Source organism: Triticum aestivum, chromosome 3B (assembly GCF_018294505.1).
Source record: "Triticum aestivum cultivar Chinese Spring chromosome 3B, IWGSC CS RefSeq v2.1, whole genome shotgun sequence".
In the NCBI taxonomy this organism is placed as follows: domain Eukaryota; kingdom Viridiplantae; phylum Streptophyta; class Magnoliopsida; order Poales; family Poaceae; genus Triticum; species Triticum aestivum.
Window position 1 is genome coordinate 42,585,869 of NC_057801.1, and position 14,733 is coordinate 42,600,601.

The following is a 14,733-nucleotide window of genomic DNA, read 5'->3' on the forward strand; positions in this document are numbered from 1 at the left end:
GCATCACGACGATCATCGAAGATCATCACGCACAAGAGCATGGAGAACACCACCAATGCCGCCAACCCTCCGCACATCAGGATCATGTACCAGTCCGTCATCACCTCCGCCATTAGAGCCTCGTTTTGAGCTCCTGCAAACAGAAATGGAGGAGAAGGAAGGAGAAGGAGGAGCCAGGCCAGGTGTGAGGAAGAAGAAAGGAGCACCTCGGTCGTTTTATAGCTCGAGATCGGTGTACGGTGGGCGAAGTCCACCAACGCCGCTTGTCGCTCGATCGCCGGTGTTCGGAGGCAAATCAGCGAGTAGTGCCGACAGCACACTGGCCCGCGGGGTGAGTGCACGCAGCGTCGGCAGCTAGCACGCCGCGCACTACCACAGTACGGCCTAGATGCTCTATCCGCTAGGCATCGCCGGTGGAGAAAGTGCGGGAAAGCGCGCGAGAGAGAGGCAGAAGAGAGAGCCATAGGTAGGAGAAGAGACTGATAGTGGGCCCCAGGTCCACCTGTCAGCTAGAGAGAGCACTGTGCTCTCGGGTACGACCAGCGTATTTTAGTAATTTAGAATTTTAATCTAAATTTGCTGTAACCAATAGTAGAAATTTCCCGTAGATTTTTCCACGCAACGCCAGTATTCCACACTGTAGTTTTACACCATTTATTTGCCCGCATACTATAGCCACGTTTTAATTGCATGAGTAGAATGGTTATTTCTGTGATATTATTTTTGAAATAGTAGGAGTAATTTTGTTTTAAAACAGCCCTTAGCAAATCTCGAGGACGAGATTTTTTTTCTTAAGGGGGTAGTGTTGTAACACCCTAAAATTTAACCATGTTTTATTAATTAAAAATTTTCCCTAATAAATTAGATTTTTATTTCTGGGTTTATCTTTTGATCTCGGAACCACTCTTTTCTTTCATATTGTGGAGTTTTTACCCCAAGTGAAAACTCTCCAAACATATTGTTAGACTTATATACCCTCTCTAGAAACAATTCTTTTATCAGTGGAATTATTTGTATGATTATCTTCCCTGAGCTCTATTTCTCTTAAAAATGATTTTTATAAGATTTAGGGTCCCATTTGCACTACAACCCTTTTAAATACTCCTTTAAAAATTCCACCAAAATTTGGGGATGACATGTGAGGTCCCTAAATCACTTTTATGCAAAAAACTCTCTTAATCATTTGGAGATTTCGAGCCCTACCTCAAGTTTTCAAATCTGGATCAGTGTGTGGTTTGCACTGCAACCTATTTAAATATTTCTTTAAAAATCACATAAAAATTTGGAGATGTCAGTAGATGCATATAATTCGTTTTTATGCAAAAACCCATGAGTGTTCTTTGAAATATTCGAGCAAATCATCCTCTTTTGCTCTCTGGCCCAGTAGGGTATTTTCTACTACAACTCTATTGTATTTTACTCTTGTGCCCATGATTCTTTCTCCTGCTTATAAACCACCCTACAAAACCCTTAAGTCCAGGAGATTGGACACATTGAAATATTTTTGACCCATGCAATGATAGCCTTTAGTTTCTACCCAGATTTGGTTTTCTCAAAAACTTGCACTAACAAGTTTCTGGTCTTGTCCTAACAACATTGCCACCCTCTTTATCATCCAAAGAGACTATGTTCTGGAGTTTTTGGCCACCCCAAGAGTTGCCTAGATGCCCATGACATTCTGTCGAACACTTTGTGTGCATCGCCAGATTTGGCATGTTTTTTAGTTTGCATTGTGGACTTGATCCTCTGACCCGGCAAGCTTGACCACTAAGCCCCTAGCCACCCCTAAACCAGACCTGTTAACTGCCAGCCTTGCTCACACCCTCTAGCGCGCGAAGGCATTGCATCGAGCACCTGGCGTGCGCGCCCAGAGCGCACGTTTTGCATGCGCGCGCACCGAGCCGCTGATGAAGCTATGTACCTAGGGTAGGGTCATGGACCTGTCCAAAATACCATCTCCAAGGACATCTCTAGAAGAAACCACCTCTCCATGGACTCGAAGACACTCGACCATGAAGCCGGTCATTAAGTAGCCTTCATGGTCATCATAGCACTTTATTTTGGGGCGTTACCAGTAACGCCCGATCTTAATGTACCTTAAACCCTACATAACTGAGGACCGGAGGGGTCTGGCGAACTCTATATAAGCCACCCCTCTCCTAAGTGTAAAGGGTTCGCACCCCTGTAACTCATACACACATAATCCAGTCGACCACCTCTGGGCTCCGAGATGTAGGGATGTTACTTCCTCCGAGAAGGGCATGGACTCGTAAATCTCTTGCGTATACAACTACTCCATAGCTAGGATCTTACCTCTCCATTCCTACCCCCCTACACTACTATCAGATTTAGAACCACGACAGTTGGCGCCCACCATGGGGCAGGTGTCCTAGCGACTTATTGGAGAAGTTGCGATTTTTCTGATCTCCTTCATCATGGTTTCAGGCGGAGCTCTGGTTGAGGGCCGCGAGATCCGTCTCGGCGTGCTCACATTCACCGCCGACGACTCCGCTTGGCTTCAGGAGGCTCCGCTCGACATCGACGCGCTCCCTGTCTCTGGGGCGATGCACTTTCGCGCGTGTGTCCGCAGCGTCCTCCTGCGGCAACCGTCGACCCAGTATCGGTCGGCTCCCGTGTCGTCCTCACTCCCTGTTTCCCGCCGGCGCAAGCGCTCCAGTCGGTCGAGGCTTCAGCGGTGGGTGAGACACGCGGTGGCTCGCCAGTCGGCCACCTCCCAAGTCGCGGCGATCGAGCCCGACGAATCTCTCTACGGCCTGTTCGACTGGCTCCGCAGAGACTGCATCCGAGTGCGACAGCAGTGATCCAGCGGTGGAGGTTCTGATGGTCAATGGACCATGCAGTCCTGCCGGTTTTCCCCACACCGACGGAGACGACGGCGGAGGCGATCCGTCGCATGCTCATGAAGAGTATCTCCCCGAGCCCCTCACTTCACTGCAGAGGGAAGAACTTTGCCGCCGGAACATGGATGCGCTGCAAACTCCTATCGTTGGAGAAACCCCCGAGGCTCGAGCCTTAGAGGACGCGCACTTGGCCAACTTGGATGAGTGCACTCGACTGGAGAACCTCCAGCGAGCACTCGACGAGCGTGCGCGGCTACGGGTTCCAGAATCCAGTCAACGTCAACTCTTTCTACCACCGACTCAGGTATATCGAACTCCGATTCAGAATTTAGCAGATCAGCCCGTATAGCAGAGTCGATTCAGACTTCCCAGTCAGAGGCTGATAGAGGCTTGTTACAGATCAAAGCATTACTCTGGGCAGCAGTAGATCAGAATTCAGCTGTATCGCAGTTGCAGAATAGGATTCACAGCAGATCCATCACTGCAAATATTAGTCCAGTCGGCCCATAGCCCAAGATCGCCCCCGAGGCGTGAGGTACATGGAGACCGGCGTGATCAGTACTCGAACCGTGAGCAGTATTATCACCGACTCGATCGTGATGATTGACGTCGAGTGCCGACCCCTCCGCCAAGGAGTGGATCGTACGCGCCTCGACAGAAGGATGACAGACGCCATCACGGTGTTGGGCGAAGGATTCCACTCGACCCCAGGGAACCAGGCTTTGATGCGAGATCCATTATCGTTCAAGGTTTCGTCCACAGTAACAGAGCTCACCGAGAAGGTCATGACAGAGATGTACCCACCAGTAGCAGAGTACATGTCTCAGGACTAGAGTGTTTTAGCAGAGCCATCAGGGCCGTGGTGATTCCCCCCAACTTTAGGTTGGCGACTGGAGTCAGTAAGTTCACTGGTGAGTCTAAGCCTGATACTTGGCTTGAAGACTACTGAGTGGCTGTTCAGATTGGCGGCAGCAACGATGAAGTAGCCATGAAACACTTGCCTCTTATGTTGGAGGGCTCGGCCAGAGCATGGTTGAATCAGTTAGCACCCAACAACATTTACACTTGGGAAGATCTGGCTCGAGTGTTTGTCAGAACATTTGAAGGAGCTTGCAAGCGACCATCAGGGTTGACAGAGCTGCAATCTTGTGTGCAGAAGTCGAATGAAACTTTGAGGGATTACATCCAGAGATGGATCACGTTGCATCACACGGTAGAGAATGTATCTGATCACCAAGCAGTCTGTGCCTTCAAGGAAGGCGTTAAATATAGAGAGCTAAATCTAAAATTCAGTCGAACCAGAGACATTTCTCTGAGTCGAATGATGGAGATTGCCACCAAGTATGCCAATGGTGAAGAAGAGGATCGGCTCCGGAGTGTCAAGCACAAGTAAGTCGCCCACGAAACCGGAGGAGGGAACTCCAGTCGGAAGCAGAAGCGGAAAGCCGAGCCAGCTGCTGCTGGAGAAGCCTTGGTCGTGACTCAAGGAAAGTATAAAGGGAAGCCCAAAGGGTCTTGGAACCCTAAGAAGGTGAAGGACAAGGAAGGAATGACGTGTTGGATTTGCCGTGCCACATCCACACAAAGAAAGATGAGGAGGGTAAACTCATTTACCTGAAACATACCACTCGACAGTGTCGGCTCTTGATCCAGCAATTCCAGGGGAAACAACCCAAAGATAAGGAAAAGGAGTCGGACTAAGTTGAGGACAAAGAAGATAGTGATGATGGATATCCCCAGGTCGTTGAAAGCAAAAGTCGATTGAAAGTTATCAACCGAAAAGTGAATATGGTTGCTCCGGCGACACCCAGTTATCTGAAATGGTCTCAGACTGCCATCACATTTGACCAGTCTGATCACCCAACACACATAGCCAACCCTGGGAGGCAAGCTCTGGTGGTCGACCCAGTCGTTGAAGGCACTCGACTGACTAAAGTTTTGATGGATGGTGGCAGTGGCCTGAATATACTATATGCAGAGACGTTTAAAGGGATGGGTATTCCGATGTCCAGACTCAGTACCAACAACATGAGCTTCCATGGAGTCATTCCTGGAAAGAAGGCCGAGTCACTCGGCCAAATTGCTCTTGATGTGGTTTTCGGTGATTCCAAAAATTACCGCAAAGAAAAGTTGACGTTTGAAGTTGTGGATTTCTAGAGTGCTTATCACGCTATTTTGGGCAGGCCAGCTTATGCACGTTTTATGGCTCGACCATGGTATGTGTACCTCAAATTGAAGATGCCTGGTCCCAAAGGTGTGATCACTATTACTGGCAATGGGAAGAAGGCGAAAGACTGCTTTCAGACAGGATTAAAGATCGCCGATGCTCAGATGGCAGTGGTAGAGCTGCAGGAATACCAGAAAACTGCAGACCCGAGTGATTTGTTGCGAGCCAAGAAGCCCGCTACGGAATCAGCGTTTCAGTTGTCTGGTGAGACAAAATCGATTTACATTCACCTGACCGACCCCAGTGCTGCTCCGACTCATATCTCTACAATACTCGACTCCAAATAGGAAGAAGCGCTCATCCTGTTCCTCCATGAGAACTAGGACATCTTCGCATGGAAACCTTCTGACATGCCGGGTGTTCCCACACTACAAGAAATATGTCAACTAGTGACCTTCTATCAGTGACCCTGGAAGAATTGGTCATAGATCTATCACCATTTGAGACCAATTGGTCAAAAGCTGTTCGGGGGGCTCCAAACCCTAAACCATTGCGACCATTTTGGTCAGAAAGGTCATAATGTCCTTACACGAAATGGTCATAAAGCAAACAGTGATGGTCCGCTGCCTTATTTCTAGTTGTTAACGACCAATATAGATGGTCATAGCCTTGTAGATTGTGGTGGGTTGTGATGACTAGGTGCCATCTCATCAGTTTTGCCTATGTGTCATGTCCATGTGTCAATTTTTGCCCTAGGTTGTGAAGCAACCTATATTTATGTTATTCCGAAAATTCCCCAAAAATTCTCATAAATTGTTTGGATCATATCTTCATCAAATATGTCCAAAACCTTCCTTGCCTAGTTCAAAAATAACTCAACAATATTCATTTTCCTATTCTATTTAGAGCAACACTTTGTGAAGGAAGTACTATTGTGGCATGTCTAAATGGTATCCATTTTCTACAGTGCTTTCCTCTACCCAAATAAACAACCTCCACCAAATGCCAGCTCAATCCATTCATTATTTTGAGCCCAGCTTCAACATTCGTATTTATGTCCAGTGTTGTACTTTGCAAAGCAAGTACCACCTAGGTTCCTCCTTTTGAGCTGAAAAATTTGTGAAGACGGTCTTCTTAGTAACTGATCATCCTCATCCAAAACTCACGCCCATTATCCATGTGCATTTCTCGTACCGCTAATCGAACACTTGGCTGCTTATTCATGTTTAGCATCGATCGGTCTCCTCGTGAGAATCTTATGTTGTGATTTTCTTCCTAGCACCTACCTAGGGAGTGACCAACCCACTAGACATGCCTAGCCCGCCCAGAACACATGGCAATGCTATGGTCACGCGGTGACCACGCGGCGGGCATGTGAGTTTACGCGCTCTAGAGTTGGAGGCCTCGCCCACCGTCCAAACCTCGACGTATCACCACCAAACCATTTATTTATGATTAAATAGGTACTTATGTAACTAGAAATGATTTTTGAGAAAAATAAATGGCAAACTATGAGGCAGCTGCAGTTCAAATTTGACCCGCTTCCTACTAAATCAGTAGGAATTTGTCTTTTTCACCAAAGGTGGATCAAAACTTTTGACACCCAGCCATTTTGTCAATTGTGCATTAAATATGGCCTAGTATTTTATAAAATTGGTTTGGTCCAATTTTGCAACAAATATATGGTAGGTCCTTCACGAAAAAAACTCATTTCAGGCACTCGGAAAATGGAAAATGAATTTTCAGTGAAAAGAAAATGAAAACTTCCTTTAGCAACATTGTTTGTCATTCCAATATGCACCCTTGTGCATAATATGAGATCATTTTAACAAACTATGCCTTGAACGTGGCCATAAGATTGATCATTTGGCTTGAAAGCCATGAATCTTCAGGCAGGACAGCTCATTTCCGAGAACACTTTTTAAAAATAATTTCTGTATTACAAGTTTATTATTTTTCCTGGAAACTTGGTCACATATAATGACACAATGCGAAGGTTTTCCAATTTTTCGATTTTTTTGAATTTTTTATTCCCGTTTGAAAATGCGATCAAAACGACGGGCTTGACCGTTCCTAGCTAGTGGTTGAATCTTGGAAAACTTTTGGTGTTTCTCTGATTAAATAGATACTTTTGTACCTACAAATGATTTTTGGAAAAAATAAAAAGCAAACTATGAGGCAGCTGCAGTTCAAATTTGACCCGCTTCCAACTAAATCGGTAGAAATTTGTCTTTTTCACGAGAGGTGGGTCAAAACTTTTTGCACCCAACCATTTGGTCAATTGTGCATTAAATATGGGATAGTATTTTAGAAAATTGATTTGGTACAATTTTGCAACAATTATTTGGTAGGTCCTTCACAAAAAAACTCATTTTGGGCGCTCAAAAAATGATTAAAAATAGATAGAAAGATCAGAAATGCATACAAATTGGTGCTCATCCATAAAATGTGGTACAATTTGAGTGAAAGTTTGTGTGATGCCATTTTGCAAAATATTTTTGATAGCTGCTTCACAAAACACTCATAGTTTTAGTACTTAGAAACTATTTTAAACCATAAATTTTCTGAACCAATCAGGGCTCTTCCCACGGATCACCCCCTTAGGCGATCTGAACCGTCCGTTCTAGCCGATCTGAACCGTCGACCTCTCTGCAGCACAATCCAAACCCTAAGCAGCCCGCGCCCGCCTCTCTCTCCCCCTCTCTGCCGCCTCTCCCCGATCTAGATCCAACCCAAGCGCCCGTCCTTCGCCCCGCAGACACGACGTCATGGCCTGCTCCTCGTGGTGGCCGCGCCGGTGCTCTGCGCCGCGCAGAGCCCCATCTCGCAGCCGTCATCGGCCGGCGCGCCCACGGCATCCCCGCTCCTCCGCCTCGACGCCGACTATCGCAACCCTCTCTCCGACCCTAACCCTCTCTCCCTCAGATCTCAATAAGCCGTCGCCCGTATCCCTACCCCCGCGTGGCCCAACCCAATCTGCCGCCGTCCTCTACCCAGACCCCTCCCCGCTCCGGAGAGCCCGCCATGAACCGTGTGCGGGCGGCAGCGCAGCGGGAGCAGCACGGGCTTCACCTCCCCGGGCCGTGTCTCCCCTCCTCCTCCACCTCCTTCGCGGCCTCCCTCCCGGGCATCGCCCGACAGCAGCCTCGACAGGGACGACCTGGACCCGGACCCGGTCGCGGCTACCACGGAGGCCCTCGCCACGGTCGACCTCTCCGACGACCCGGATGACACCGCCACCGCCAAGTCCGGATCCAGCAAGCCCCGTCATGCAGCCAGAGACGGCGGCTGCGACGTGGCCCCGTCGTCAACGTCACCACAAACTACAACGTCGCCGTCAACGTCCTCAACAACGTCGATGAGCCGCTCCTCATCACCTGGTATGCTCACTCCCCACTCCCCACACTGCTCTCATATGCAGGCTGAGTCATTACAGTCATGGGTTCAGCGTGAGTGATGGCAAGCAAGTGTTGGTCTGAACATTTTTCAGTTTTGGCTCACATATGCAGGGACGACATCCAGCAGCGGAAGAACTGCTAGCAGGATGGCGTGCTGGGCACCAACTGCCCCATCCCGCCCGGATGGAACTGGACCTACAACTTCCAGGTCAAGGGCGACGCTTGCAAGTCGCTCGACTATCCAGAAGCTTTGTTGATTTGTGTGACAACCTTGTCTCTGTAGTGACTCATTTAGGAGCTGCTGCAACTAGTAGTACTCTGTATTTTAAATGCTTGCTGTTGTAGACTTGTAGCGGATCCTGAAAGAGTTCTGCATCAGTGCATCTGGTATTTGCAGTCAACCGTGATCTAATGCATCTAGCAGCGGGTTATAAGGTCAAATGCTAGTTGCTGTAGTGGTTGGCGTCGGATTTGTGGTGGCCAGTTCCATGGTAGCAGGCGCTCACAACTGGCCAAGGATCATTCATGCTCAGCCCCTTTGTTTCGCACCTCACGTGCCGCTGCGCCCGGTTGACCTCGCTGCAGTGCACAGGGGGGGGTGGCGGTTTGGTTAATGTTCTTTGGTTCGTTCGTTGGCTGATTCGGTGCCATTGCCTGTGCTTGAGTAGAGTTTAGTACACTTCGGCGTGATTACGCACTACTACAACGCGCCTGATTGTGCACAGCTACACTTATTTACTTTATTTCAGATGCGTGATTGTAGTTTATTTCTAAACAAAAGACACGGAGCACAATTTTTTTGTTATTCCGGAGTAACAAATTTTTCTTTTGTGCTGTGTTGCAGAAGACGTACTCTTGTGTAGTTCAGTTAGAATAATTGTGATCTCTATTATCCAGTATGACCTTATAACAGTTTGGAATGACCTGTTTTGCTTTACGAACACTTACTAGGCATAGTAGTCAGTGTTTAGCTCTGTATGGCGGTCGTTGCTTCGTTGAATTGCTTGGCGTCGTTGTAGCCCTAGTAGCCAGTGCTACTGTTTCCACAATCGATGCTTACGGCCCCTATTTTAATCCTTAGCATCCACTTCATATTCTTCTAGTACTGATATTTTTCTCTAAATTAATAATTTTTCGCAGAGAAGCTGCAACCTGCAGAACGCAAGAAAGGGCTGATGTGTGTTGCGTCCTTGCCATTTCTGGACATCAAGGTTGGACAGACCTACCAGATGTCCTGCTTCATCCGATTGTTGCTCTGTTGGGCTCCTTGTCTGACCTTCTTGCCTTCGCGGTCTGCAGGTTCTTGTCATCGTCCTGTGTGAGCTGCCTACAGCTCATCCATCCCACCAACCCCGATAATTTTTATATATGCTTGCTATGGGTTTCCATTTTTTATATATGATTGCTATGGGTTTCCATTCAAAGCTATAAGATCGTTAACTGCTATCTTATTTAGTTTTTTTCTTCCCTGTATATGTCAAGCTTAGTCATGTTTACACACAGCTTCAGTAAATGGCATTGTATATGTTTTTCTCAGTAAATGCAAGACATTGTATTCAACACTAATCCCCTAAGTATGCCATGAGCATGTGAATGGCTCAATCCTGTTGTCTTTGTCCTTAGTGCTTACTGCCTAGGTGTTCTCAGTTTACAAAGGGTTTTGGGAGTACTTGCCTGTTGCAAATGCATGGGCCTGTTGTTAGATACATGAGTCTGACACTCCAGTGATTTCTAACTTAGACACTTGTATTTATGCAACTTTACCAACAATTTTGTTTGCAACGGCATTATGCATAGGAGGTAGGACTATACAAGTGAATTGTTACAGTAAGGTCCTTCCATGGATTTCAAGTGGCTCCTTGAGTTGTAAGATGCAGCTCTAACATAGAATATATTTTGAATGTTTCCAAAGATACTCTCTATTACGTTTACTTCAATATATACATGCATGTTACTGATAGAAGCTGGCTGCAGGAATAAGTACACATATATACTCTCTTGTACAATACATTGCTAGATCACTCACTAGGCATTATGTAATACTACTAGGAGATATGGGTGAGGGACTAAAAGGATGATACGCTTCCACGAATTTATTTGTAAGAAGTTTTTCTTGGCTGTGTACAAATCAGCCCAAATGAATTTATGTTCTTTTTTACTTCCAGAGTTATAGTGAACTCATACTGTCATCACATTGCATGGTCTTGCTGCATATACCTCTCTATTTGCCTAGGTAGACAACTACTTATGTAATATTCAAACAACAACAATAGCGCTAGTGATGCTAATTCTACCTCTTGTTACAGAATCAGAATTCCTCTTGTTGCACAGGACAACTCCGTTTCCTCTTGTTACAGAATCAGAATTCCTCTACTTCTTATGCTACTCTGCTAGAACTCTACTTTTCTACTTGTCATATTGAATATACATGTTCTAAACATTATACAGTACTTTCATTGTTAACTCCAAACAACTTGGGATCTTCTCTTCTGCATGCAGCAACGGGCTTACCAGTACGCCGCCAAGGGGGCATGCCTTGCCCTGGTAGCAAGGAGGAAGTGGAGCCTGTGGCAGGTCGCCGACCGCGCCTTCGAGCTCGGTGCACCGGACATGATCATTCTCCTCGGGGACGTCGCAGACCCCGACGACTACAACAGATTTGTTCAGGCCACAATCGACCACTACGGCCAATGTAAGTCAGCCCCTCTCCATTACAACTCACCTGGTTTAACATATTTCTTCCACAAGCAGTCATTCATTTGGGTGTAAGATAGTTGACATTTACACTTGTATATGTTTAGCAGAATATTTATATTTTGCATGCTATGAGTAAAATGCTCTATTTTCTTTCGTCACCTTTCTTGTATGAATGATCATCTCATTTTAACTTGCTGGAGAATGAAAGCATTGTACTAGCTGAATTTCTCTTATCATTCTAAAGAATTTTTTTGATTGGTTTGTTCATAATATATTGGCCCCAAATTTTTTGATTCTTCTCTTCTGGTTCATGTAACAGGGCAACCGTGGAAGGCATGTTGATAGTTCATATTGTCATTCTGTTAGTCCAGTGTAATGAAGGTCATGGCCTAGTCAAGTATGGTCGCCCATTGAGTCGTGCATATGTTTCATATGATTGGAGCAGGGGCCCAGTTTGTGCCGATTGTCACTGCATATGTTTAACAGTGATTGTACTTCTATATGTGTTATTACACTAGTAGAATTTGTACCTGTGCGATGACTCGAGCAGGATCCCAATATTTGTAGAGATTGAAACATTGATTCTCATTGTATACAGATTGATTCTGGTTGCTGTTATTTGAAGTATTTCTTATGTTTTATGTATGTGCTGATTTAAATATTGATTATTTATTTACTGTCAAATCAAAATCAGAAGAAAAGGCATTGACAAAAGGGGACCACTTACTAGAACTTGACCACTAGGACCCATCTAACTAGAGGAATTTTTTGAAAAAGGAAAAATAAAACTCTCTAGCCGAAAAGGCCATGGCCCAAAAATGAGAAGGCTTAATTGTTGGGCTTGGCCCATCTACCTGATCAAAATTAATATAAGAAAAAAGAACAAATAGGCTGAATTGTTGGGCCTGGTCCATATAAACACTGAATTGGACCGGGCTGAATCTTGTGCCACATCAGCTTGCCATGCTGGATGCCTACGTGGCCTGGGGAGGTTGCTAGTGACCATAACGCCACAGTGGACATATTTTGGTCATAAACATCTACGACCATTCCAGAAGAAAGGCCGCTATAGTCAGTTTATGACCGCCAGCTTTTGACCTTCTATTTTTGGTCACAAAAAGGTCGCAAAGGAAAAACCATGACCTTTCAGTGACCAATAGTGGTGGTCACAAGTTGACATATTTCTTGTAGTGCCAGGGGGTTGGCTGAGCACCGTCTACGAGTCGACTCAAAAGTGAAACCTGTCAAAGAACATCTTCGACTGTCCGCCGTGCAGAAAAGAAAGGCCATTGGCGAGGAGGTGGCTCGGCTCTTAGCAGCGGAGTTTATCTGAGAGATTTATCAGTCCGAGTGGCTCGCTAATGTTGTCATGGTCCCCAAGAAGGACAAGTCGCTTCAGATGTGCATCGACTTCAAACATATCAATCGGGCCTGCCCGAAAGATCATTTTCCTCTGCCACGCATCGACCAAATAGTCGACTCGACTGCATGATGTGAGCGCCTGTCTTTTTTATACGCCTATTCCGGTTACCATCAGATCCGTCTGTATGGACCCGATGAGATCAAAACAGCTTTCATCACTTCATTCGGGTGCTTCTGTTATGTCACCATGCCATTCGGCCTCAAGAATGCTAGAGCCATGGTCATGAGGATGATTCAGAAGTGTTTGCTCACTCAAATCAGTCGGAATGTGGAAGCATACATGGATGATATTGTGGTCAAGTCACGGAAAGGTTCCGACCTGCTGACCGACCTTGCATAGACATTTTCCAACCTCAGGAGGTATGATATCAAGCTTAACCCATCAAAGTGCACATTCGGAGTTCCTGGTGGAAAGTTACTTAGTTTTCTCGTTTCCGAACAAGGAATCGACGCCAATCCAGAAAAAGTTGGTACTATACTCCGAATGAAATGTCCTGTGTGTGTGCACGATGTCCAGAAGCTTACTGGTTGCTTGGCCGCTTTATGTCGATTCATCTCTCGTCTCGGTGAAAAGGCATTGCCTCTTTACCAACTGATGAAGAAGTCAGACAAGTTCGAGTGGACTCCTGAAGCTGACGCAGCGTTTGCAGAGCTAAAATCCCTGCTCTCCACCCAGCCGGTGCTTGCTGCCCCGATCAGCAAAGAGCCTTTGCTGCTTTACATTGCAGCCATGGGACAAGTCGTCAGTACAGTACTTACGGTCGAGCGGGAAGAAGAAGGAAAAGCCTTTAAAGTTCAGCGCCCAGTATATTATGTTTCTGAAGTTTTGACCCCTTGAAAGCAAAGATACCCTCATTATCAGAAGCTTGTATATGGGATTTATATGACCACGAAGAAGGTTGCTCATTACTTCTTTGACCATTCCATTACAGTCGTCAGTGACTTTCCATTGTCAGAGATTCTGCACAACAGAGATGCAACTGGTCGAGTGGCAAAATGGGCGAATGAACTCCTTCCCCTAGATATCAGGTTTAAGGCAAAGAAAGCCATCAAGTCCCAAGCAATAGCAGATTTCATTGCCGAGTGGACTGAACAGCAGCTGCCGACTCAAGTTCACTCGGAGCACTGGACCATGTTCTTTGATGGTTCTAAGATGCTGGATGGTTCCGGTGCTTGGGTAGTGTTGGTTTCCCCCCGAGGAGATAAGCTCAGATATGTGCTCCAGATTCACTTTGATTCCTCCTATAACGAAGCAGAATATGAAGCACTTTTGTATGGGTTGCGTATGGACATTTCACTCGGCGTCCGTCGCCTCATTGTCTATGGCGACTCGGATTTGGTGGTTAACATAGTGATGTAGGAGTGGGACCTCAGAAGTCTGGCCATGGCTGGTTACTGCAATGCAGTGAGAAAGCTAGAGAAGAAATTCGAGGGGTTAGAGCTTCATCATTTACCCCGACTAAAAAATCAAGCGGCTGTTGATTTGGCAAAAATAGGTTCCAAGAGAGAAGCCATTCCCAGTAATGTGTTTTTGGAACACATCCACACACGTTCAAGAAATCCCTTCACCGAAGAAGCCCCGCAGCCAAAAAGTGTCACGGATCCGACTGAAGTTGAGGTGCCAGCCGTGGTCGACCTGATGATGGAAGTTTTGGTCATCACTCCCAACTGGACAGTGTCGTACATCGCGTATATCCTAAGGAAAGAGCTCCCAGAGAATGAAGAAGAGGCTCGACAGATCGTCCGTCGATCCAAGGCCTTTACAACGATAAAGGGACAGTTGTACAGGGAAAGCGCGACTCGAGCCAGTCAGAAATGTATAACACCAGAAGAAGGTCAGATAATTCTTGACGATATCCACTCAGGGACCTGTGGTCATCATGCCGCCTCTCGGACCATTGTGGCTAAATCATACCGAGCGGGGTTTTACTGGCCAAGAGCAAATGAAATGGCGAAGGAGATAGTCGACAAGTGTGAAGGATGTCACTTCTATTCCAATATGTCACACAAACCCGCCTCAGCCTTGAAGACCATTCCACTCGTCTGGCCCTTCGCTGTTTGGGGATTAGATACGGTTGGACCACTGAGAACTGGCAGGAGCGGCTTCACCCATGTACTGGTGGCAGTCGACAAGTTCACTAAGTGGATTGAAGCCAAGCCTATCAAGAATCTTGATGTCGACACTGCT